A 24,487-nucleotide genomic window follows, 5' to 3' on the forward strand; every position below is an offset into this window, starting at 1 on the left:
ATTTTTTTTCTGCATCTACCTCTGAAAAAATATTTGGGCTTCTAGCTGTGTGTGGGACTTGTTCTATTAGTCCATCTATACTGACCTCCATCAGGTTGCAAATCGAATATAATTTTTTTCTGCATCTAACCCAGCCAATAGTTTTGGCCTAATACCACAGTTTGGCCACTCAGCTGTGCTCGGTTCCCATCCATTGTTTTTTTGTGCAAACAACTCCAGAGTTGTGAATTAGTTAATAGTGTTGAGCCACCCCCGTAGTGTTCGAGTTCGGTTCGGTTCGTCGAACACCCGTGTGTTCGCCGAACTGTTCGTCGAACTGTTCGTCGAACACCTTCGAACACCGTTAAAACCAATGGCAGGCAAACAAAAACACATAGAAACACATAGAAAACACCTTCAAAGGTGTCCAAAAGCTGACAAACTGCTCAGAAGACATAACTAACACATGGAAAAGTGACAAGTACATATAGTCATGCGAAAATAAAAGAGGTGGAGGAGTAAAAGGAGGGGGAGACACAGATATAGGCATGTCATGCCCTTCTAAAATCCAAAAAGTGAGAAGCCGACACGGCCAGTCCGCTCCTGCCCGTGCCACCTCCGTGTCGCCGGGTTTGTGCCCGAGCCGCGGTGAACCCTGATGGCCAGCCCCCCTCTCCCAATACTGGTGCCTGTCCGCTGGTGGGTCGAGCGAGCCCCCCTGTGGTGGAGGCAGCTCTAAGCTTTTTAATTTAAATTGTCTCTCTAATTTGAATGAATACACTTTAAATCCATTTACAAGGATCTATTGGAGGGCAAGTCTCATGCCAGCAGCCGCGTAATTCCAGCTCCAGTAGCGTCCACTAAAGCTGCTGCAGTTAAAAAGCTTTTATAAGGATCGAGCTCGGCTGTCCACCACAAGGCATCCTACTGCCAGTCCCAGCCCCTATGCCTTGGGGTGCCTCCTGATGCTCTTCACTAAGTATCCCATGGTCCCGAAGCATTTCCTTTGAAAAAATTAAGTGTCTAAACTACAGGTGGTGTAGCTTGCTTAACAGCCGGGATAATCCGCTGACTAGCAGACACTGCTACTAGGCACAAAGTATTTCCTGGGCTAGATGCAGTTAAAAATTTGTAATTAGATACTCTCGTTGGATGCTGAGAAAGCATTCCATAGAGTCTCCTGGCACGCCATATATGATTCTCTTAAAAAGCTTGGGGTAGGGGTCTAGGGGACCCTTTTATAGCCAAAATCACGGCCCTGTATCGCAATACGTCACCTAGGCTGAAGATAAATGGAACTGTAGCACCCTGAGGGCTCGGTTGCTACAGACGTATTGCACCTCACCCAGAGGTGTGATATCTCACTCTCAGGTAAGGATGGAGTGTGGATCAGGACCCGACACCTGCATGCATTACACCACATTGCCGTGGGGCAGGGCGACCAATATGCCCCTGAGATGGGCACGACAGTCCCTGTCCCTGGCTGGAGTGGGGGGAGGGAACACTGAGGAAGGGGAACCCGGTAGTGCAGGAGCAGGGAGGAAGCAGTTCCTGGGTGCATTGAGAAGGGAGTATAAAAGGTGGGCACCATCTTATTTCAGTGCAGAGAAGTCTGAGCAGAAGTGGCAGGGAGCAGTGGCTCTGCATGAGCTCTGCTCCGGAGGCGGGCCTAGTAACAGAGGCCCAGGCCTGGAAGAGGGAGAAGGAAGGAAGAGGAGCGGAGAAGGCTCCAGGAACGAGGAATGAAGGGATCCCAGGGGTGCGGACGGGCGAGTCGCCACCGCACGCCCGAATTCACCTGCGTGGAGGGGTCAGGCCAAAGGGGGAGACCGGTCCCCGAACTAGTGGAGGCAGGAAACGACCCTCAGCTAGAAACCGGAGGCTCTGACATTTTATGTGGCGCAGCCCCTCGCTACACCCGCTAGGAAGGCACCACATAGGGTCAGGGAAACTGGCGCCAAGTTTACCAAGAGGAGGCCCGAGGCAGCCGGACAGAAGTGTTGGTAAGAAAGGCCAGACAAAGGACACACAAAGTGGGTCCTGTGAAGTGCTCCAAAGTTATCTGGGAGTTGTCTGAGCCCCTCACCTGGTGAGCACAGTACGACGTGGGCAGCCGTTACCTGCAGACGTGGTCTGGATAATAAGAACTGTGAGTAAAGGCCCTGAACTGCATCACTGACTCCGTGTCGTTACTGCTGCTGCCCTGCACCATCACCCCCATCTTCCGCATACACTGCCCTGAGGCTATACTCCTCCCGTGGGGAGTTATGCTACGCTCTGCTGCACCCACAACACCAGCCTCAGCGGTCTGCCCTGTAGCGGCGGTTCACTCTGACCGCAATCCATGGGTGGCGTAGTCGTACATTTAAACATCAAAACCACATAAATAGTTCCGCCACTGGTTTGACCGCCCTGAGCCACGGAACCGGGTCGCCGCCACGAAGACTACAACCACCAGCATCCACCAAAAAGGGTCCGGCTTCGGGTGTCCCAAGGCCCAGGGGGTGCGTCAGAACATTTTCATCACCTTTCACAATCACCAATGGGACAAGGCAGGGATGTCCTCTGTCCCCTCTCTTATACATCCTAGTGACGGAGCACCTGCTCTCATCAATTCGCCATAACCTCAATATTAGGTGGATTGAGGTGGGAGGCACCGAGTACAAGTGCTCTCTATTTGCTGATGATGTCCTAGTATATATCACTCAATCACATATATCCATCCATGCTGTTATGGCTGAAATAGATCACTTTGTTACATGGTCAAATTTTAAAATCAATGCAGCGAAGTCTGAGGCCCTCGATGTCTCCCTCCCCAAATCCATATAGGATTCCATCCAGTCCAACTTTCCCTTTGCCTGGCCCTCACAGGGTATCAAATACTTAGGAATTCCTATTCATAGAGACCTCTCCCATCTATGTTATCTTAATTTTGGGCCCTTTATTGAACAACTCCATACAGACCACGGTTGGCAAGTTAGAACTGTAAGATTCACTACGTGAACAGCTGGTGTTTTGTGGAAAAGCACATGTACACTGCGTACATGTACATGTGCACATGTACAATGTTCCAAATTATTATGCAAAAAGGGTTTAGGAGTGATAAGGGAAGAATTTGTTTGTTTGTCAGTTAAACTCATTGATGGTGATGTGTGTCAGGGCTCTTTATATCACTGTAAGCAATTGCAGACACCTGTGCTAATTAGTTTGGCAGGTGTGTCCAATGAAAGGCAAGACTACTTAAGAAGGCTCTCTCACATTATTAAGCAGCCTACATTTTCTGCCAAAATGGGAAAGAAAAAGGATGTGTCGGCTGCTGAGAAGCAACAAATTGTGGAGTGTTTAGGTCAAGGCATGACTACAATCAACATTGTGCGATGATCAGGATGAAGTGTGTTGGCAATCAAGAAGTATGTAGCTGATTCACAGTACACACGTGTGCGTGCTGATAAGGGCAAATTGAGGACTCTTTCCTACAGGCAATTACGTCAGGTTGAAAGAGCAGCGGCAAAAAAGCCTTGTCATAGCAGCAGACAAGTTTTTGAAGTTGCTTGTGCCTCCAACGTCCCCCGAACAACAAGATGCAGGGTCCTTCAGAGGTTTGCAGCTGTGCATACGCCATCCTGTCGACCTCCTCTATCCACTTCACACAAGCAGAAACGGCTCCAGTGGGCCAAACATTACATGAAGACTGATTTCAAAACAGTTTTGTTCACGGATGAGTGCCGTGCAGCGCTCGATGGTCCAGATGGATGGAGTGGAGGATGGCTGGTTGATGGACACCCCACGCAAACACGGCTACAGCGCCAGCAAGGAGGAGGTGGAGTAATGTTTTGGGCTGGAATCATGGGGGGAGAGATTGTCGGCCCCTTAAGGATCCCTGAAGGCGCTAAAGATGAACTCCATAATGTATGTGGATTTTCTCAAACAGCACTTCCTGCCATGGTTCAAGAAGAAGAACCGTGTATTTCACAGCAAGATCATTTTTCTGCATGATAATGCACCATCTCATGCTGCACATAAAACATCTGCATCTCTGGCTGATATGGGCATAAAAGGGGACAAACTTATGGTGTGACCCCCATGCTCCCCTGACCTCTACCCCATTCAGAACCTTTGGAGCATCATTAAAACGAGTGTCTATGATGGCGGGAGGCAGTTCACATCTAAGCAACAGCTCTGGGAGGGTATTCTGTCCTCATGCAAAACAATTGAAGCAGAAACCATCCAAAACCTGACAAATTCAATGGACGAGAGAGTTCAGAAGCTCCTTTCAAACAAGGGGTCCTATGTGAAAATGTAACATCACCTAGAATAAAGTTTTGAGTTGAAAACTGTTTGATTTCAGTTTCTAACAACCTGCTAATGCTTATAATTTCAAAAATGACCATTTTTTTGGTCTTTATTAAAATGAAAAGGTTGATCGAAAAGTTTGGGGGATCTAAGAGTGTGGCAACCCAGTAGTCATGATTACTTCGAATTCTGACAATATGAGGGTCATGCTGCAGGTAGTGCAGCAAGAAGGCACTTATGTGTCTTGCGCATCTCGGAGCCCCAAAATTATTTTCCGGGCTAGATGCAGCTAAAAATTATTTTTAATTTTAAATCTAGTGAAGCTTTAGTATAGATGGCCTAATAGGATCGATGCTGCACACTGCTACCAAGCCCAAATTATTTTCCAGTCAAGATACAGATAAACATGATTAGTAATTTGAAAGCTTAAAACGGTTGGTAGGGTGATTTTAACCAATCATCAAGCTTTTACTCTCCCCAGGATGACACAGGGGTGGAAAAGTCGTTTCGGATCCATGATTTGTTCATCTTTATGAACGTGAGTCTGTCTACATTATCAGTGGAGAGCCACGTGCGCTTAACTGTCAGCACACCACCAGCAGCGCTGAACACACGTTCAGACAGAACGCTGGCTGCGGGGCATGACAAGATCTCCAAGGCGTAAGTGGCTAGCTCCGGCCATTTATCCAGATTGGAAGCCCAAAAAGAGCAAGGGTCCAGTGACACAGTCGTGGCTTCAATGTTTACTTGGAGATACTCCGGTACCATCGTCTCTAGGCGTTGACTATGTGTCAGACTTCTTGTCTCCTGTGGCCTTGCAAAGGATGGGCTAAAAAAGTGGTGAAATGATTCCGCAAAATTGATGTTACCAGCAGATACTGTGGTTCTGTTATGGTTTGAGTGCTGAACACTTGACGGTCCCACGGTTGGCAAGTTGGAACTGTGAGATTCACTACGTGCACCACTGGTATTTTGTGGAAAAGCACATGTAAGATTCTGCAACAGTCTCTGCTGATACTCCTGCATGCGTGCATCCCTTTCTATGGCAGGAATAATTTCTGCAAATTTACTTTTGTACCGGGGATCTAACAGTGTGGCAACCCAGTAGTCAGGATTATTTCTAATTCTCACAATTCGAGGGTCATGTTGCAGGTAGTGCAGCAAGAAGGCACTCATGTGTGTTGCGCATTCAGGAGCACCAAGTCCCTGTTGTGTTGGTGGCGAGGTAACAATCATGCTTCCTTCCTCTGTCCTCTCCCCCCAACCTCGCACAACAGAAATGTGATCAAGGTCTCCCTCATCTGATGAGTCTTCCATCAGCTCGTCCTCCACTTCTTCCTGGGCTCCTGCACCTTCCTCACTAGTTTGGCTGCTACCATGCGCCCTGGTAAAACCATCTCCCCCATCCTCACATGCCTGCCGCCTTGGTGCTGCCGACCGTCTGGACCTTGCAGATGTTAGCCCTTCCGCATACAACTCCTCCTCCTCTACTTCCTCCACCTCCTCTTGTGCCACCACCTGACTCCGAATTCTGTTTAACATGTGCTCCAGCATGTAAATCACCGGAATAGTCATGCTGATAATGGCATCGTCAGCACTAAACATCTTCGTCGCCATTTCAAAACTGTGCAGAAGGGTGCATAGGTCCCTGATCTGAGACCACTCCTCCAGCGTGATTTGCCCCACCTCTGAATCTCGTTAGCCCAGGCTATACGTCAGAACGTATTGCACCAGGGCTTGTCGGTGCTGCCACAGTCGCTGCAACATGTGCAGAGTTGAATTCCACCGGGTAGGCACATCGCATTTTAGCCGGTGAAGTGGCAGGCCCAACGACTTCTGTAGAGATGTAAGTCGCTGAGCTGCGGGATGCGAACGGCGGAAGTGAGCACACAGGAACCGTGCCCTCTGCAGAAGGCCATCTAGTCTGGGATAGTGGGCTAAAAATTGCTGGACAACCAGGTTCAACACGTGAGCCATACAAGGCACGTGTGTGACATTGCCCCGGCGAAGGGCCGCACCCAGGTTTGCAGCATTGTCGCACACGGCCTTCCCTGGTTTCAGGTCCAGTGGAGACAACCATTCATGAAATTGGTTCTCCAGAGCTGACCACAACTCCTCAGCTGTGTGACTCACATTTCCCAGACATTTCAATGTAAAAACCGCCTGATGACGTTGAGCCCTACTGCCAGCATAGTAAGGAGGTGTGCAGGATCCTTTCTGCGCAGTTAGAAAGCTTGTGGCATGACCAGACAGGCTTTGGGTGCAGGTGGAAGACCGAGAGGAGGTTGAGGAGGCAGAAGCAGTGGAGGAACTTTGACATAAAGAGGATTGACGCACAACTCGTGGTGACGGCAAGACTTGGACAGCAGCCCCTTGTCCTGCTGTCACCATAGTTACCCAGTGCCCAGTCAGCGACATGTAACGCCCCTGTCCATGCCTACTCGTCCAAGTGTCTGTGGTGAAATGCACACTGTCACACACAGAGTTTCTCAAAGAAGCGGTGATGTTGTGTGCGACATGCTGGTGGAGCGCAGGCACACCTTTCTTTGAGAAGTAGTGCCGACTGGGCATCTGGTACTGGGGCACTGCGACGGACATAAGGTCTCGAAAATCCTCTGTGTCCAACAGGCGGAAAGGCAGCATTTCTGTAGCCAAGAGCTTGCAGATGGTGAAATTCAACCTCTTAGCTTTCTCATGGCTAGGAGGAAATGGTCTTTTACTTGTCCACATCTGAGGGACCGAGGGCTGGCTACTGTGCTTAGACAGGGTTGATAAGGGTGTCCCCGGCAAACTGCCGGTCTGTGAGAATGATGCAGGCGGACATGTTAGGTTGCCTTGATCCAAAGGTGGTGCTATCGATGTCGGACAGCGCTCAACACCAGCTGGTGTTCCCACCTCCAAAGAAAATGATGACCTGCCAATCATGCTGGCTGTTGCGGGTAAAGAGGTGGCAGGTCTGCGCCCCAAAACAGGTGTGACTGCTGTCCCCCCAGTCACAGAGGATGAAGAGGCCGCGGATGCACAAGATATGGCAGACGGTGGTTGGCCCGGCCGGCTAGGCCGCATTGTAGCACACTGAGCTTCCCACTGCAACTTATGCTTCATGTCCATGTGCCGGTTCATGCATGAAGTACTCAAACTATGTATTTTTTGGCCTCTACTTAGCTTTTGCTGACAAATGTTACAGATAACACGAGTTGGGTCATCTTTATCGATCTGAAAAAATGCCCAGGCTATGCAAGGCTTAGCACCCATGCGACCTGAAGAGCCACCACGACTTGTGGTGAGAGGCAGAGTTGTGTTTGAGGATGCAGGTGTTGACTTGCTTCCAGTACTACGTCTCTGTCCAGGAAGGCGCAACCTGACCTTGTCGTCACTAGCATCTTCCTCCACCTCCTCTGCTGACCTCATCTCTTGGCTGACTGTGGGTTGACAGTAAGTGGGATCTCCAACCTCATCATCATCACCCTGTGTGTTATCACACCCGTCGTCCTCAGAGCCAACCTGTTCCTGCCCTGACAAAAAACTAAAGTTGTCGCTCCAATCAGGTATTTGAGTCTTATCATCGTCTTCCTCATTGTCTCCACCAACAGGAGTTACAGTTTGGGAATGAGGGTCTACATTATGGTCAGAACCTTCTGCGTCTGGTCCTGGATCCGACTCATAAAGATTCTGGGCATCAGTGCAGATCATTTCCTCGTCTGGATTCACAGAAGCGCTGGAGTCGACCTCGGATTCCCAGGCTATAGTATGAGTAAACAGCTCTGCAGACTCAACCATCTGTTCTACCTCATACTCAGACGGGCAGCTGGAGATTTGGGAGCTGTGAGGAAGCAAGTGCGATTTGGGTGACACCTTTGAGGACTGGAGTATTTGTGATGTTGAAGTTGATGTGGAGGAGAGCCCACTTAAAGGAGCACTTGATATCCGTTGAAGCACCTGCTGTTTTTGTGCCTCATCTGGAATTTGTAGCGATTGGCGTGGCCGTAAGAAAGGGATCTTATCACATTGTCCACTAAAAGAAGAAGACATTTTAGTTTGGCTGGAAGATGGTCTTTCTTCTGCAGATGTTACTGTTGCTTTAACACCTACCCCACGGACACAACCTTTTTTCCCCTTCCCAACACGCCTATTCCCCTTTCCACCAGCAGCAGGCCTTTTTCCACTCATTTTGGTGGTTAACTAATTCACAACTCTGGAGTTGTTTGCACAAAAAAACAATGGATGGTAACCGAGCAGAGCTGAGTGGCCAAACTGTGGTATTAGGCCAAAACTATTGGCTGGGTTAGATGCAGAAAAAAATTATATTCAATTTGCAACCTGATGGAGGTCAGTATAGATGGACTTATAGAGAAAGTCCGACACACTACTAGAAGGCCAAATATTTTTTCAGAGGTAGATGCAGAAAAAAATATATTCAGTTTGCAACCTGATGGAGGTCAGTATAGATGGACTAATACAACTAGTCCCACACACAGCTAGAAGCCCAAATATTTTTTCAGAGGTACTGTAGATGCAGATAAAAATTATTTTTAATTTGCAACCTGATGGAGGTCAGTATAGATGGACTAATAGAGAAAGTCCGACACACTACTAGAAGGCCAAATATTTTTTCAGAGCTAGATGCAGAAAAAATTATATTCAGTTTGCAACCTGATGGAGGTCAGTATAGATGGATTAATAGAACAAGACCCACACACAGCTAGAAGCCCAATATTTTTTCAGAGGTAGATGCAGAAAAAAATATATTCAGTTTGCAACCTGATGGAGGTCAGTATAGATGGACTAACAGAGAAAGTCCCACACACTACTAGAAGGCCAAATATTTTTTCAGAGCTAGATGCAGAAAAAAATTATATTCAGTTTGCAACCTGATGGAGGTCAGTATAGATGGATTAATAGAACAAGACCCACACACAGCTAGAAGCCCAATATTTTTTCAGAGGTAGATGCAGAAAAAAATATATTCAGTTTGCAACCTGATGGAGGTCAGTATAGATGGACTAACAGAGAAAGTCCCACACACTAATAGAAGGCCAAATATTTTTTCAGAGCTAGATGCAGAAAAAAATTATATTCAGTTTGCAACCTGATGGAGGTCTGTATAGATGGATTAATAGAACAAGACCCACACACAGCTAGAAGCCCAATATTTTTTCAGAGGTAGATGCAGAAAAAAATATATTCAGTTTGCAACCTGATGGAGGTCACTATAGATGGACTAATACAACAAGTCCCACACACAGCTAGAAGCCCAATATTTTTTCAGAGGTAGATGCAGATAAAAATATATTCAGTTTGCAACCTGATGGAGGTCAGTATAGATGGACTAATACAACAAGTCCCACACACAGCTAGAAGCCCAAATATTTTTTCAGAGGTACTGTAGATGCAGATAAAAATTATTTTTAATTTGCAACCTGATGGAGGTCAGTATAGATGGACTAATAGAGAAAGTCCGACACACTACTAGAAGGCCAAATATTTTTTCAGAGCTAGATGCAGAAAAAAATTATATTCAGTTTGCAACCTGATGGAGGTCAGTATAGATGGATTAATAGAACAAGACCCACACACAGCTAGAAGCCCAATATTTTTTCAGAGGTAGATGCAGAAAAAAATATATTCAGTTTGCAACCTGATGGAGGTCAGTATAGATGGACTAACAGAGAAAGTCCCACACACTACTAGAAGGCCAAATATTTTTTCAGAGCTAGATGCAGAAAAAGATTATATTCAGTTTGCAACCTGATGGAGGTCTGTATAGATGGATTAATAGAACAAGACCCACACACAGCTAGAAGCCCAATATGTTTTCAGAGGTAGATGCAGAAAAAAATATATTCAGTTTGCAACCTGATGGAGGTCAGTATAGATGGACTAATACAACAAGTCCCAGACACAGCTAGAAGCCCAATATTTTTTCAGAGGTAGATGCAGAAAAAAATATATTCAGTTTGCAACCTGATGGAGGTCAGTATAGGTGGACTAATAGAACAAGTCCCACACACTGCTAGAAGGCCAAATATTTTTTCAGAGCTAGATGCAGAAAAAAATTATATTCAGTTTGCAACCTGATGGAGGTCAGTATAGATGGATTAATAGAACAAGACCCACACACAGCTAGAAGCCCAATATTTTTTCAGAGCTAGATGCAGAAAAAAATTATATTCAGTTTGCAACCTGATGGAGGTCAGTATAGATGGATTAATAGAACAAGACATACACACAGCTAGAAGCCCAATATTTTTTCAGAGCTAGATGCAGAAAAAAATTAGATTCAGTTTGCAACCTGATGGAGGTCAGTATAGATGGACTAATAGAATGATGCTATGCCCAAAAGATTTTACTTCACTAGGTGCAGTAAAAAAATTGGTATTCTATACACAGGTGGTATATCTTGCAACACAGATAGGCTACTCCACTGACTAACACACTCTGCAATAGGCCAAAAAGGATTAGCTTTGCTAGATTCAGCCAAATGCTGTGAAAAAAACTTGCACAGCACTGGCACAGACCTGCCTGGCAAAAACTGATAGGAACTGATGTAACCTAGTCCTGAAAAGGACTCCAATTACAATTAGTCTTTACTCCCACAACCTATCTATTTAAGAGCACAGACCTGCCTGATAAAAGTTGTAGGAAATGCTGTAACCTAGTCCTTAAAAGGACTGCAATCACAACTATTCCCTACTCCCAAGCTATCTGTATATTTGTGCGAAAATTGGCTTTAAATTAACAAGGTATAGCGCACACAGCAACAGCGGTGCCGTCTAACACGCAGCTGCAGCAGTGAGAAAATGGTGGCGACGGGGAAAATGGCTTGGTCTTATAGGGCAAGGACATGTGACATACACTGCCAATGACACATGCCCTTGCTTGTGTGAAAAAAAGCACTTCGCTCCGTGTGTGCGCTGCTGATAGGCTGACAGATTCCACCTCCCCACTGTAAATGCGGGAAAGAGAAAAAAAAATGGAGATCTTCATTGTTCCTGCAGAGATCCATCCCCTGCCCCTCCCCCCACCCCGCTGTACACTCAAACTGCGTATTAACATTAATTTTCATCATTACTGAGAAAAAATCCAGTTATGATTTTGGTGCACGAACAGTTATCGAACATAACCTCGAACAGTCGAATTTTTCTCAAATTGTTCGTGTTCGCCGAACGGCTCGAACACCGCCCAAAACAGCTCGAATTTGAGATTGGCGAACAGTTCGAGTAGAACAACGCTCATCTCTATTAGTTAACCACCAAAATGAGTGGAAAAAGGCCTGCTGCTGGTGGAAAGGGGAATAGGCGTGTTGGGAAGGGGAAAAAAGGTTTTGTCCGTGGGGTAGGTGTTAAAGCAACAGTAACATCTGCAGAAGAAAGACCATCTTCCAGCCAAACTAAAATGTCTACTTCTTTTAGCGGACAATGTGATAAGATCCCTTTCTTACGGCCACGCCAATCGCTACAAATTCCAGATGAGGCACAAAAACAGCAGGTGCTTCAACGGATATCAAGTGCTCCTTTAAGTGGGCTCTCCTCCACATCAACTTCAACATCACAAATACTCCAGTCCTCAAAGGTGTCACCCCAATCGCACTTGCTTCCTCACAGCTCCCAAATCTCCAGCTGCCCGTCTGAGTATGAGGTAGAACAGATGGTTGAGTCTGCAGAGCTGTTTACTCATACTATAGCCTGGGAATCAGAGGTCGACTCCAGCGCTTCTGTGAATCCAGACGAGGAAATGATCTGCACTGATGCCCAGAATCTTTATGAGTCGGATCCAGGACCAGACGCAGAAGGTTCTGACCATAATGTAGACCCTCATTCCCAAACTGTAACTCCTGTTGGTGGAGACAATGAGGAAGACGATGATGAGACTCAAATACCTGATTGGAGCGACAACTTTAGTTTTTTGTCAGGGCAGGAACAGGTTGGCTCTGAGGACGACGGGTGTGATAATGCACAGGGTGATGATGATGAGGTTGGAGATCCCACTTACTGTCAACCCACAGTCAGCCAAAAGATGAGGTCAGCAGAGGAGGTGGAGGAAGATGCTAGTGACGACGAGGTCAGGTTGCACCTTCCTGGACAGAGATGTAGTACTGGAAGCACGTCAACAACTGCATCCTCAAACACAACTCTGCCTCTCACCACAAGTCGTGGTGGCTCTTCAGGTCGCATGGGTGCTAAGCCTTGCATAGCCTGGGCATTTTTTCAGATCGATAAAGATGACCCAACTCGTGTTATCTGTAACATTTGTCAGCAAAAGCTAAGTAGAGGCCAAAAAATACATAGTTTGAGTACTTCATGCATGAACCGGCACATGGACATGAAGCATAAGTTGCAGTGGGAAGCTCAGTGTGCTACAATGCGGCCTAGCCGGCCGGGCCAACCACCGTCTGCCATATCTTGTGCATCCGCGGCCTCTTCATCCTCTGTGACTGGGGGGACAGCAGTCACACCTGTTTTGGGGCGCAGACCTGCCACCTCTTTACCCGCAACAGCCAGCGTGATTGGCAGGTCATCATTTTCTTTGGAGGTGGTAACACCAGCTGGTGTTGAGCGCTGTCCGACATCGATAGCACCACCTTTGGATCAAGGCAACCTAACATGTCCGCCTGCATCTTCCTCACAGACCGGCAGTTTGCCGGGGACACTCTTATCAACCCCGTCTAAGCACAATAGCCAGCCCTCGGTCCCTCAGATGTGGACAAGTAAAAGACCATTTCCTCCTAGCCATGAGAAAGCTAAGAGGTTGAATTTCACCATCTGCAAGCTCTTGGCTACAGAAATGCTGCCTTTCCGCCTGGTGGACACAGAGGATTTTCGAGACCTTATGTCCGTCGCAGTGCCCCAGTACCAGATGCCCAGTCGGCACTACTTCTCAAAGAAAGGTGTGCCTGCGCTCCACCAGCATGTCGCACACAACATCACCGCTTCTTTGAGAAACTCTGTGTGTGACAGGGTGCATTTCACCACAGACACTTGGACGAGTAGGCATGGACAGGGGCGTTACATGTCGCGGACTGGGCACTGGGTAACTATGGTGACAGCAGGACAAGGGGCTGCTGTCCAAGTCTTGCCGTCCCCACGAGTTGTGCGTCAATCCTCTTTATGTCAAAGTTCCTCCACTGCTTCTGCCTCCTCAACCTCCTCTCGGTCTTCCACCTGCACCCAAAGCCTGTCTGGTCATGCCACAAGCTTTCTAACTGCACAGAAGGGATCCTGCACACCTCCTTACTATGCTGGCAATAGGGCTCAACGTCATCAGGCGGTTTTTACTTTGAAATGTCTGGGAAATGTGAGTCACACAGCTGAGGAGTTGTGGTCAGCTCTGGAGAACCAATTTCATGAATGGTTGTCTCCACTGGACCTGAAACCAGGGAAGGCCGTGTGCGACAATGCTGCAAACCTGGGTGCGGCCCTTCGCCGGGGCAATGTCACACACGTGCCTTGTATGGCTCACGTGTTGAACCTGTCCAGCAATTTTTAGCCCACTATCCCAGACTAGATGGCCTTCTGCAGAGGGCACGGTCGCTGTGTGCTCACTTCCGCCGTTCGCATCCCGCAGCTCAGCGACTTACATCTCTACAGAAGTCGTTGGGCCTGCCACTTCACCGGCTAAAATGCGATGTGCCTACCCGGTGGAATTCAACTCTGCACATGTTGCAGCGACTGTGGCAGCACCGACAAGCACCGACAAGCCCTGGTGCAATACGTTCTGACGTATAGCCTGGGCCAACGAGATCCAGAGGTGGGGCAAATCACGCTGGAGGAGTGGTCTCAGATCAGGGACCTATGTACCTTTCTGCACAGTTTTGAAATGGCGACGAAGATGTTTAGTGCTGACGATGCCATTATCAGCATGACTATTCCGGTGATTTACATGCTGGAGCACATGTTAAACAGAATTCGGAGTCAGGTGGTGGCACAAGAGGAGGTGGAGGAAGTAGAGGAGGAGGAGTTGTATGCGGAAGGGCTTACATCTGCAAGGTCCAGACGGTCGGCAGCACCAAGGCGGCAGGCATGTGAGGGTGGGGGAGATGGTTTTACCAGGGTGCATGGTAGCAGCCAAACTAGTGAGGAAGGTGCAGGAGCCCAGGAAGAAGTGGAGGACGAACTGATGGAAGACTCATCAGATGAGGGAGACCTTGATCACATTTCTGTTGTGCGAGGTTGGGGGGAGAGGACAGAGGAAGGAAGCATGATTGTTACCTCGCCACCAACACAACAGGGACTTGGTGCTCCTGGATGCGCAACACACATGAGTGCCTTCTTGCTGCACTACCTGCAACATGACCCTCGAATTGTGAGAATTAGAAATAATCCTGACTACTGGGTTGCCACACTGTTAGATCCCCGGTACAAAAGTAAATTTGCAGAAATTATTCCTGCCATAGAAAGGGATGCACGCATGCAGGGGTATCAGCAGAGACTGTTGCAGAATCTTACATGTGCTTTTCCACAAAACACCAGTGGTGCACGTAGTGAATCTCACAGTTCCAACTTGCCAACCGTGGGACCGTCAAGTGTTCAGCACTCAAACCGTAACAGAACCACAGTATCTGCTGGTAACATCAATTTTGCGGAATCATTTCACCACTTTTTTAGCCCATCCTTTGCAAGGCCACAGGAGACAAGAAGTCTGACACATAGTCAACGCCTAGAGACGATGGTACAGGAGTATCTCCAAGTAAACATTGAAGCCATGACTGTGTCACTGGACCCTTGCTCTTTTTGGGCTTCCAATCTGGATAAATAGCCGGAGCTAGCCACTTACGCCTTGGAGATCTTGTCATGCCCCGCAGCCAGCGTTCTGTCTGAACGTGTGTTCAGCGCTGCTGGTGGTGTGCTGACAGATAAGCGCACGCGGCTCTCCACTGATAATGTAGACAGACTCACGTTCATAAAGATGAACAAATCATGGATCCGAAACGACTTTTCTACCCCTGTGTCATCCTGGGGAGAGTAAAAGCTTGATGATTGGTTAAAATCACCCTACCAACCGTTTTAAGCTTTCAAATTACTAATCATGTTTATCTGTATCTTGGCTGGAAAATAATTTGGGCTTTGTAGCAGTGTGCAGCACTGATTCTATTAGGCCATCTATAATAAGCTCCACCAGATTTAAAATTACTAATCATGTTTATCTGTATCTTGACTGGAAAATAATTTGGGCTTTGTAGCAGTGTGCAGCACTGATCCTATTAGGCCATCTATACTAAGCTCCACCAGATTTAAAATTAATAATAATTTTTAGCTGCATCTAGCCCGGAAAATAATTTTGGGGCTCCGAGATGCGCAACACACATAAGTGCCTTCTTGCTGCACTACCTGCAACATGACCCTCATATTGTCAGAATTCGAAGTAATCATGACTACTGGGTTGCCACACTCTTAGATCCCCCAAACTTTTTGATCAACCTTTTCATTTTAATAAAGACCAAAAAAATGGTCATTTTTGAAATTATAAGCATTAGCAGGTTATTAGAAACTGAAATCAAACAGTTTTCAACTCAAAACTTTATTCTAGGTGATGTTACATTTTCACATAGGACCCCTTGTTCGAAAGGAGCTTCTGAACTCTCTCGTCCATTGCATTTGTCAGATTTTGGATGGTTTCTGCTTCAATTGTTTTGCATGAGGACAGAATACCCTCCCAGAGCTGTTGCTTAGATGTGAACTGCCTCCCGCCATCATAGACACTCCTTTTGATGATGCTCCAGAGGTTCTGAATGGGGTAGAGGTCAGGGGAGCATGGGGGTCACACCATAAGTTTGTCCCCTTTTATGCCCATATCAGCCAGAGATGCAGATGTTTTATGTGCAGCATGAGATGGTGCATTATCATGCAAAAAAATGATCTTGCTGTGAAATACACGGTTCTTCTTCTTGAACCATGGCAGGAAGTGCTGTTTGAGAAAATCCACATACATTATGGAGTTCATCTTTAGCGCCTTCAGGGATCCTAAAGGGGCCGACAATCTCTCTCCCCATGATTCCAGCCCAAAACATTACTCCACCTCCTCCTTGTTGGCGCTGTAGCCGTGTTTGCGTGGGGTGTCCATCAACCAGCCATCCTCCACTCCATCCATCTGGACCATCGAGCGCTGCACGGCACTCATCCGTGAACAAAACAGTTTTGAAATCAGTCTTCATGTAATGTTTGGCCCACTGGAGCCGTTTCTGCTTGTGTAAAGTGGATAGAGGAGGTCGACAGGATGGCGTATGCACAGCTGCAAACCTCTGCAGGACCCTGCATCTTGTTGTTCGGGGGACGTTGGAGGCACCAGCAGCTTCAAAAACTTGTCTGCTGCTATGACAAGGCTTTTTTGCCGCTGCTCTTTTAACCTGACGTAATTGCCTGTAGGAAAGAGTCCTCAATTTGCCCTTATCAGCACGCACACGTGTGTACTGTGAATGAGCTACATACTTCTTGATTGCCAAGACACTTCATCCTGATCATCGCACAATGTTGATTGTAGTCATGCCTTGACCTAAACACTCCACAATTTGTTGCTTCTCAGCAGCCGACACATCCTTTTTCTTTCCCATTTTGGCAGAAAATGTAGGCTGCTTAATAATGTGAGAGAGCCTTCTTAAGTAGTCTTGCCTTTCATTGGACACACCTGCCAAACTAATTAGCACAGGTGTCTGCAATTGCTTACAGTGATATAAAGAGCCCTGACACACATCACCATCAATGAGTTTAACTGACAAACAAACAAATTCTTCCCTTATCACTCCTAAACACTTTTTGCATAATAATTTGGAACACAGTGTACATGTGCTTTTCCACAAAACACCAGTGGTTCACGTAGTGAATCTTACAGTTCTAACTTGCCAACCGTGGTCTGTATGGAGTTGTTCAATAAAGGGCCCAAAATTAAGATAACATAGATGGGAGAGGTCTCTATGAATAGGAATTCCTAAGTATTTGATACCCTGTGAGGGCCAGGCAAAGGGAAAGTTGGACTGGATGGAATCCTATATGGATTTGGGGAGGGAGACATCGAGGGCCTCAGACTTCGCTGCATTGATTTTAAAATTTGACCATGTAACAAAGTGATCTATTTCAGCCATAACAGCTTGGATGGATATATGTGATTGAGTGATATATACTAGGACATCATCAGCAAATAGAGAGCACTTGCACTCGGTGCCTCCCACCTCAATCCACCTAATATTGGGGTTATGGCGAATTGATGAGAGCAGGTGCTCCGTCACTAGGATGTATAAGAGAGGGGACAGAGGACATCCCTGCCTTGTCCCATTGGTGATTGTGAAAGGTGATGAAAATGTTCTGATGCACCCCCTGGGCCTTGGGACACCCGGAGCCGGACCCTTTTTGGTGGATGCTGGTGGTTGTAGTCTTCATGGCGGCGACCCGGTTCCGTGGCTCAGGGTGGTCAAACCAGTGGCGGAACTATTTATGTGGCTTTGATGTTTAAATGTCCGACTACGCCACCCGTGGATTGCGGTTAGAGCGAACCGCCGCTGCAGGGCAGACCGCTGAGGCTAGTGTAGTGGGTGCAGCAGAGCGTAGCATAACTCCCCACGGGAGGAGTATAGCCTCAGGGCAGTGTATGCGGAGGATGGGGGTGATGATGCAGGGCAGCAGCAGTAACGACACGGAGTCAGTGATGCAGTCCAGGGCCTTTACTCACAGATCTCATTATCCAGACCACGTCTGCAGGTAACGGCTGCCCACGTCGTACTGTGCTCACCAGGTGAGGGGCTCAGACAACTCCCAGATAACTTTGGAGCGCTTCACAGGACCCCCTTTGTGTGTCCTTTGTCTGGCCTTTCTTACCAACCCTTCTGTCCGGCTGCCTCAGGCCTCCTCTTGGTAAACTTGGCGCCAGTTTCCCTGACCCTATGTGGTGCCTTCCTAGCGGGTGTAGCGAGGGGCTGCGCCACATAAAATGTCACAGCCTCCGGTTTCTAGCTGAGGGTCGTTTCCTGCCTCCACTAGTTTCGGGGACCGGTCTCCCCCTTTGGCCTGACCCCTCCACGCAGGTGGATTCGGGCGTGCGGTGGCGACTCGCCCGTCCGCACCCCTGGGATCCCTTCATTCCTCGTTCATGGAGCCTTCTCTGCTCCTCTTCCTTCCTTCTCCCTCTTCCAGGCCTGGACCTCTGTTACTAGGCCCGCCTCCGGAGCAGAGCTCATGCAGAGCCCCTGCTCCCTGCCTCTTCTGCTCAGCCTTCTCTGCACTGAACTAAGATGGTGCCCACCTTTTATACTCCCTTCTCAATGCACCCAGGAACTGCTTCCTCCCTGCTCCTGCACTACAGGGTTCCCCTTCCTCAGTGTTCCCTCCCCACACTCCAGCCAGGGACAGGGACTGTCGTGCCCATCTCCGAGGCATATTGGTCGCCCTGCCCCACGGCAATGTGGTGTAATGCATGCAGGTGTCGGGTCCTGATCCACACTCCATCCTTACCTGAGAGTGAGATATCACACCTCTGGGTGTGGTGCAATACCTCTGTAGCAACCGAGCCCTCAGGGTGCTACAGTTCCATTTATCTTCAGCCTAGGTGACGTATTGTGATACAGGGCCGTGATTTTGGCTATAAAAGGGAACCCTAGACCCCTACCCCAAGCTTTTTAAGAGAATCATATATGGCGTGCCAGGAGACTCTATGGAATGCTTTCTCAGCATCCAACGAGAGTATCTAATTACAAATTTTTTACTGCATCTAGCCCAGGAAATACTTTGTGCCTAGTAGCAGTGTCTGCTAGTCAGCGGATTATCCCGGCAGTTAAGCAAGCTACACCACCTGTAGTTTGGACACTTAATTTTTTCAAAGGAAATGCTTCGGGACCACGGGATACTCAGTGAAGAGCATCAGGAGGCACCCCAAGGCATAGGGGCTGGGACTGGCAGTAGGATGCCTTGCGGTGGACAGCCGAGCTCGATCCTTATAAAAGCTTTTTAACTGCAGCAGCTTTAGTGGACGCTACTGGAGCTGGAATTACGCGGCTGCTGGCATGAGACTTGCCCTCCAATAGATCCTTGTAAATGGATTTAAAGTGTTTTCATTCAAATTAGAGAAACAATTTAAATTTAAAAGCTTAGAGCTGCCTCCACCACAGGGGGGCTCGCTCGACCCACCAGCGGACAGGCACCAGTATTGGGAGAGGGGGGCTGGCCGTCAGGGTTCACCGCGGCTCTGGCACAAACCCGGCGACACGGAGGTGGCACGGGCAGGAGCGGACTGAACGTGTCGGCTTCTCACTTTTTGGATTTTAGAAGGGCATGACATGCCTATATCTGTGTCTCCCCCTCCTTTTACTCCTCCACCTCTTTTCTTTTCGCATGACTATATGTACTTGTCACTTTTCCATGTGTTAGTTGTGTCTTCTGAGCAGTTTGTCAGCTTTTGGACACCTTTGAAGGTGTTTTCTATGTGTTTCTATGTGTTTTTTTTGCCTGCCATTGGTTTTAACGGTGTTCGAAGGTGTTCGACGAACAGTTCGACGAACAGTTCGGCGAACACACGGGTGTTCGACGAACCGAACCGAACTCGAACACTACGGGGGTGGCTCAACACTACTCCTCATACCTTTCTAACCGCACTTTTAGCATCTCCTACTCCCACGCTACCTCCTCACCCAGCCTCCTCTCTGTTGGAGTCCCTCAAGGCTCTGTCCTAGGACCCCTACTCTTTTCAATCTATACCCTTGGCCTGGGACATCTCATAAAATCCCATGGCTTCCAGTACCATCTGTATGCTGATGACACCCAGATCTACCTCTCTGGCCGAGATGTCACCTCTCTGCTGTCCAGAATCCCAGCATGTCTAGCAGCCATATCCTCCTTCTTCTCTTCCCGCTTCCTCAAGTTCAATGTGGATGAAACTTAACTCATCATCTTTCCCCCATCTCGAATATCTTCCCCACCTGACCTTTCTATCACAATAAATAACATCACACTTTCCCCTGTACCTGCAATCTGCTGCCTCGGAGTAACCCTTGACTTTGCCCTGTCCTTCAAACCCCACGTCCAAGCTCTCGCCACCTCCTGTCGCCTCCAGATCAAAATTATTTCCAGAATCCGTCCTTTCCTCAACCCCCAATCTACTAAACTGCTCGTGCATACCCTCAATATCTCCCACCTCGATTGCTGCAACATCCTCCTTGGTGGCCTACCTGCTAACACTCTCACACCTCTCCAGTTCATCCTTAACTCTGCTGCGCAACTAGTTCATCTCTCGCCTCGCTACTCCTCTGCTATCCCCCTTTTCAAATCCCTTTACTGGCTCCCATTCCCCCAGCGTATCCAGTTCAAACTACTAACACTGACCTACAAAGCCATTCATAACCTCTCTCCTCCATACATCTCTGAACTAATCTCCCTATACATTCCCTTACGTAATCTCTGGTCCTCCCAAGACCTTCTTCTCTCCTCCGCACTTATTCATTCCTCGCCCAATCGCCTCCAAGATTTCTCTAGAATATCCCCCATCCTATGTAATTCTGTGCCTCAACACGTCCGATTAGCCTCCATACTTGGATCCTTCAGACGGAATCTGAAAACCCATCTCTTAAAACAAGCTTACAGCCTGCCTTGACCTTGTCTGTTGCTGCCTGAACAACACCGGAGCTACCAGAACCCCCCAACCTACTGTCTCCTTCCCCATTCCTGTAGAATGTAAGCCCGCAAGGGCAGGGTCCTCTTCCCTCTGTACCAGTCTATCATTGTTAGTTTGTTTACTGTAAGTGATATCTGTATTTTGTATGTAACCCCTCCTTATGTACAGCACCATGGAATCAATAGCACTATATAAATAAATAATACCAATAATAAATACTTAATAGTTGGAAGGCACAGAGGAATTAGGGGGGACTGTGACACAGTCGGCTAGGTACTCCTTCACTATCTTGAAAAACACTTCCCTCCTTGTCAAACTGCCCCGCGCATCTGGGCCTGGGTGCTGGGCGGGTTCAATGAAACTATCCCAAACCTTTGATAGTTCTACCTCTGTTCAACTTGCTGAGTGTCACCCTTTTCTCTCCTCCTTGATTGTCCAAGGATCTATGACCTCTGCCACCAGCATTGTCAGATGGGAATTATTTTACTAATTGTTCGACTAGGGCCTTCTGGTATATCACCATTTGACTAGCCCTCTCCACCGCAGGAAGGAGAGATGGAAAGTTATCCTTGAAACGTGGGTTGAGAATGGTGAACAACCAAAAAAATTAGTGTTGGCCAAAATGCATATGACGCCTGGGTCACGGGAAATGCAGCAGGACATATAGTCAGTCATGTATGACAGATTCCTAACAGGCAAGACTTCCCTGTCCCCACCAGGAGGACGACTCTCCAGCTCATCCTCCTCCCTCACCTCAATACTGCTCCTCTTCAGCCCATCCACACTGATGTAAGGTGTGCAGGGCGGTAGTCATGATCGATGGGCTTCCGCTCGTCACTAGAGATGAGCGGTGTTCGACTCGAACTGTTTGCCAATCTCAAATTCGAGCTGTTTTGAGCGGTGTTCGAGCCAATCGGCGAACACAAACGATTTGAAAAAAATCCGGCTGTTCGAGGTTATGTTCGATAACTGTTCGTGCACCAAAATCATAACTGGATTTTTTCACAGTAATGCTGATAATTAGAGATGAGCGTTGTTCTACTCGAACTGTTCGCCAATCTCAAATTCAAGCTGTTTTGGGCGGTGTTCGAGCCGGTCGGCGAACACGAACAATTTGAGAAAAATTCGGCTGTTCGAGGTTATGTTCGATAACTGTTCGTGCACCAAAATCATAACTGGATTTTTTCTCAGTAATGATGAAAATTAATGTTAATACGCAGTTTGAGTGTACAGCGGGGCGGGGGGAGGGGCAGGGGATGGATCTCTGCAGGAACAATGAAGATCTCCATTTTTTTTTCTCTTTCCCGCATTTGCAGTGGGGAGGTGCAATCTGTCAGCCTATCAGCAGCGCACACACGGAGCGAAGTGCTTTTTTTCACACAAGCAAGGGCATGTGTGATTGGCAGTGTATGTCACATGTCCTTGCCCTATAAGACCAAGCCATTTTCCCCGTCGCCACCATTTTCTCACTGCTGCAGCTGCGTGTTAGACGGCACCGCTGTTGCTGTGTGCGCTATACCTTGTTAATTTCAAGCCAATTTTCGCACAAATATACAGATAGCTTGGGAGTAGGGAATAGTTGTGATTGCAGTCCTTTTAAGGACTAGGTTACAGCATTTCCTACGACTTTTATCAGGCAGGTCTGTGCTCTTAAATAGATAGATTGTGGGAGTAAAGACAAATTGTAATTGGAGTCCTTTTCAGGACTAGGTTACATCAGTTCCTATCAGTTTTTGCCAGGCAGGTCTGTGCCAGTGCTGTGCAAGTTTTTTTCACAGCATTTGGCTGAATCTAGCAAAGCTAATCCTTTTTGGCCTATTGCAGAGTGTGTTAGTCAGTGGAGTAGCCTATCTGTGTTGCAAGATATACCACCTGTGTATAGAATACCAATTTTTTTACTGCACCTAGTGAAGTAAAATCTTTTGGGCATAGCATCATTCTATTAGTCCATCTATACTGACCTCCATCAGGTTGCAAACTGAATATAATTTTTTTCTGCATCTAGCTCTGAAAAAATATTTGGGCTTCTAGCAGTGTGTGGACTTGGTCTATTAGTCCATCTATACTGACCTCCATCAGGTTGCAAATTAAAAATAATTTTTTTCTTCATTTAGCTCTGAAAAAATATTTGGGCTTCTAGCAGCGTGTGGGACTTGTTCTATTAGTCCATCTATACTGACCTCCAACAGGTTGCAAATTAAAAATAATTTTTTTCTGCATCTAGCTCTTAAAAAATATTTGGGCTTCTAGCAGTGTGTGGGACTTGGTCTATTAGTCCATCTATACTGACCTCCATCAGGTTGCAAATTAAAAATAATTTTTTTCTGCATCTAGCTCTGAAAAAATATTTGGGCTTCTAGCAGTGTGTGGGACTTGGTCTATTAGTCCATCTATACTGACCTCCATCAGGTTGCAAATTGAATAAAAAAATTTTCTGCATCTAGCTCTGAAAAAATATTTGGACTTCTAGCGGTGTGTGGGACTTGGTCTATTAGTCCATCTATACTGACCTCCATCAGGTTGCAAATTAAAAATAATTTTTTTCTGCATCTAGCTCTGAAAAAATATTTGGGCTTCTAGCAGTGTGTGGGACTTGGTCTATTAGTCCATCTATACTGACCTCCATCAGGTTGCAAATTAAAAATAATTTTTTTCTTCATTTAGCTCTGAAAAAATATTTGGGCTTCTAGCAGTGTGTGGGACTTGTTCTATTAGTCCTTCTATACTGACCTCCAGCAGGGTGCAAATTGAATATAATTTTTTTCTGCATCTAGCTCTGAAAAAATATTTGGGCTTCTAGCGGTGTGTGGGACTTGGTCTATTAGTCCATCTATACTGACCTCCATCAGGTTGCAAATTAAAAATAATTTTTTTCTGCATCTAGCTCTGAAAAAATATTTGGGCTTCTAGCAGTGTGTGGGACTTGGTCTATTAGTCCATCTATACTGACCTCCATCAGGTTGCAAATTAAAAATAATTTTTTTCTGCATCTAGCTCTGAAAAAATATTTGGGCTTCTAGCAGTGTGTGGGACTTGGTCTATTAGTCCATCTATACTGACCTCCATCAGGTTGCAAATTGAATAAAAAAAATTTCTGCATCTAGCTCTGAAAAAATATTTGGGCTTCTAGCGGTGTGTGGGACTTGGTCTATTAGTCCATCTATACTGACCTCCATCAGGTTGCAAATTAAAAATAATTTTTTTCTGCATCTAACCCAGCCAATAGTTTTGGCCTAATACCACAGTTTGGCCACTCAGCTCTGCTCGGTTACCATCCATTGTTTTTTTGTGCAAACAACTCCAGAGTTGTGAATTAGTTAACCACCAAAATGAGTGGAAAAAGGCCTGCTGCTGGTGGAAAGGGGAATAGGCGTGTTGGGAAGGGGAAAAAAGGTTGTGTCCGTGGGGTAGGTGCAGAAGAAAGACCATCTTCCAGCCAAACTAAAATGTCTACTTCTTTTAGCGGACAATGTGATAAGATCCCTTTCTTACGGCCACGCCAATCGCTACAAATTCCAGATGAGGCACAAAAACAGCAGGTGCTTCAACGGATATCAAGTGCTCCTTTAAGTGGGCTCTCCTCCACATCAACTTCAACATCACAAATACTCCAATCCTCAAAGGT

Source organism: Phyllobates terribilis, unplaced genomic scaffold (genome assembly GCF_046119375.1).
Source record: "Phyllobates terribilis strain yellow unplaced genomic scaffold, ASM4611937v1 Scaffold_7__3_contigs__length_470593459, whole genome shotgun sequence".
NCBI classification, from domain to species: domain Eukaryota; kingdom Metazoa; phylum Chordata; class Amphibia; order Anura; family Dendrobatidae; genus Phyllobates; species Phyllobates terribilis.